This window comes from Oncorhynchus nerka, linkage group LG22 (genome assembly GCF_034236695.1).
Source record: "Oncorhynchus nerka isolate Pitt River linkage group LG22, Oner_Uvic_2.0, whole genome shotgun sequence".
NCBI lineage: Eukaryota > Metazoa > Chordata > Actinopteri > Salmoniformes > Salmonidae > Oncorhynchus > Oncorhynchus nerka.
Window position 1 is genome coordinate 69,723,304 of NC_088417.1, and position 3,058 is coordinate 69,726,361.

Consider the following 3,058-nt stretch of genomic DNA (forward strand, 5'->3'; position numbering starts at 1 on the left):
TAAGAACATTGAGTCTTTTTAGAATTTTATTTTCATTTTTTGACAAATATATATGAAATGTTGAACTCTTAAGGAGACAGTATTTGGAGAATTCTTTACAGAAAATGAACTCTCCTAGACAAGAAACCATCATAAAATACATCTACATGATTGAACTAACCATTTCTATTTGTGCCAAGGAAGAGAATGATACAACTTATTGACAGTGAATTGATGCAAGTGATTCTTAAATTCAGTCCAATGTTATATGGTGCTGACAAAAAAAAGTTATTTCAAAAAGCCTGATGGGACTGTCATTTTCAGACATCTGTATTTTTATGATTCATGGGGTTGACTGTTAGTTTTGCATAAAGGCACACAAGCATTGGTAACCCTCAGGTGAGCATTGCTTTTTTTGTCAAGACATTGGTCCCATTAGGCAGTACAATTATCCAAACAACTTAAAACAAAAATGTTATAATAAAAAACAATGAATAAAATGACCAAAAGATTTAGATCATTCATGTATACAGGGAAATGTCTTCTAGTAAGTTAAAATGTTTATTGAGACCTAAATTAGGTTGGACATTTACTCAAGGGTACAGTGGGTCAGCAGTATAGGACACCAACTCAGAAACCTGCTTTATGCTAATAAGAGCTTGAGGGAACACCAACTTATTTACAGAGGATGAAGTTCAGAAAGAGACCTGGTCTCCTGTTGTATGAACCCCTGGAGGCTTCTCTTTCCCTGCCTGAAGGTACTCTCCCTCCGGGAAAATGGTAATATGACAAGGAGCCTTAGGAGGGTTTCAATGTTACTAAAGCTCCTAATGTCTGATGCCTTCAGAGTGTCGAGCACAGTGGCTGGAAGATACCCAGACATGGGATCCAACCACTTCTCTCTCCAAGACTTCATCTCTGTTGGGAGTGAGACCAGGTCAGGCATGTCATCTTTGTACATGCGGAAAACGTGAGCATTTACACTGCTGTTTTCTAGCTTCGACATGGCGTAAGGCACAATCTCCAGGCACCTCAGGGTACTGAGGACCTTCTCTGTGAAGAACTCACTGACCTCAGCAATGGAGTGCTCTATCACCTTCTGACTCACCGCCATTTTGTAAAACTGACTCAGGGGTTCTAGCAGCGCAGAGTGCAACAACGTTATCTGCAGCTTGGAAGCTAAAGAGACAGCTTCCTTGAACCAAGCCTTGTGATGCGTGTCGATATCGCTCTTCAATTCATTGAGGGAAGTTAGGAGATCGGGCAAGCTATTCATAGCTAGCAACACATCTAGGGGTTTTCCTTGAAGAGATTGGCTCAGCTTTTTGGTCGAGCTCAGGACATTCTTCAGCACGACAGCCGTGAAGATGAACTCAAAACGTCTGACTTTATCGAAGTAAAGCAGTGCTTGGCCACTCCCTAAGCTATTCTCCTTACTTTTCAGCTCATTCAAGCACAGCATGATTACCTCCAGGAGCTCTACCACCAAATCATGCATATCATGACTCTTCTCCCAGTTCTTAATAAGCTTGTCCCTAAGCTCATTACCCTTCCCCTCATCATGTTGGAATATGGCAATGATCACCTCTTCCAGTTTGATCTGTCGTTCTGCATCCTCTGTGAGCCACTGTAACATGTTTTCTACAGACACTGCACAGTCTGCTGCTGCCACTGCAGGAGATGACCTGGCTAGCCACACATTCAGAGACACAGCAGAGCTGACCATTTGCATTGCCAGGGGGTATTTCTGGGCTATTACAGCAGATACAGCCCTCATCCGAGACCCTACCTCACCAACACTTAGCAAAGCTTGCCCTCTACAGTACGCCATATTGAGCCCCCATTTCTCTGATAGGGCTGTTTCAATAGCATCAGCCAAGACAGCAGTGTCTTGGCTGAACGGGATGAAAGCTACAGTCTCCTCGCATTGAGTGTCCTGTTTGTCCAAGTACCTGATGCACAGGGGGACATAGAGCTGTCCCTCAATCTCAACCGCCTGTTCCGTTATTATTGTAAAGAACTGTGAGTCCCAGAGTTCCTTAAGTATTTCCTCACGCACAGGTGGGTCATAGAAAGACATAGCCTGCCTCTGACCTACGACCCTGTCCTCTACCATTGCGACGCCGCCCTGCGCCTGCCCCTGGGCGACTCCGTCCTGCGCCTGCCCCTGGGCGACTCCGCCCTGCGCCTGCCCCTGGGCGACGCCGCCCTGCGCCTGCCCCTGGGCGACGCCGCCCTGCGCCTGCCCCTGGGCGACTCCGTCCTGCGCCTGCCCCTGGGCGACTCCGTCCTGCGCCTGCCCCTGGGCCATGTCGCCCTGCGCCTGCCCCTTGGCTTGGGCAACGCCCTCCGACGCCTGGGCCACCAGCAGCGCGCCGCCCTCCTCCGCCACCAGCAGCGCGCCGCCGCCCTCCTCCGCCACCAGCAGCGCCGCCGCCCTCCTCCGCCACCAGCAGCGCGCCGCCGCCCTCCTCCGCCACCAGAGCGCCGCCGCCCTCCTCCGCCACCAGAGCGCCGCCGCCCTCCTCCGCCACCAGAGCGCCGCCGCCCTCCTCCGCCACCAGAGCGCCGCCGCCCTCCTCCGCCACCAGAGCGCCGCCCGCCCTCCTCCGCCACCAGAGCGCGCCGCCCTCCTCCGCCACCAGAGCGCCGCCTCCTCCGCCGCCCTCCTCCGCCACCAGAGCGCGCCGCCCTCCTCCGCCACCAGCGCCGCCGCCCTCCTCCGCCACCAGCGCGCCGCCCTCCTCCGCCACCAGAGCAGCGCCGCCCTCCTCCGCCACCAGAGCGCCGCCCTCCTCCGCCACCAGAGCGCCGCCCTCCTCCGCCACCAGCGCGCCGCCCTCCTCCGCCACCAGCGCGCCGCCCTCCTCCGCCACCAGCGCGCCGCCCTCCTCCGCCACCAGCGCGCCGCCCTCCTCCGCCACCAGCGCGCCGCCCTCCTCCGCCACCAGCGCGCCGTCCTCTGCCATCAGCGCGCCGTCCTCCGCCATCAGCACGCCGTCCTCCTCTTGCAACTCTCCTGCAAGGGGTTGTTCTGCCATATCAGCTTGGTGTTCCTCAACTGTCTGCTCATGTCTCT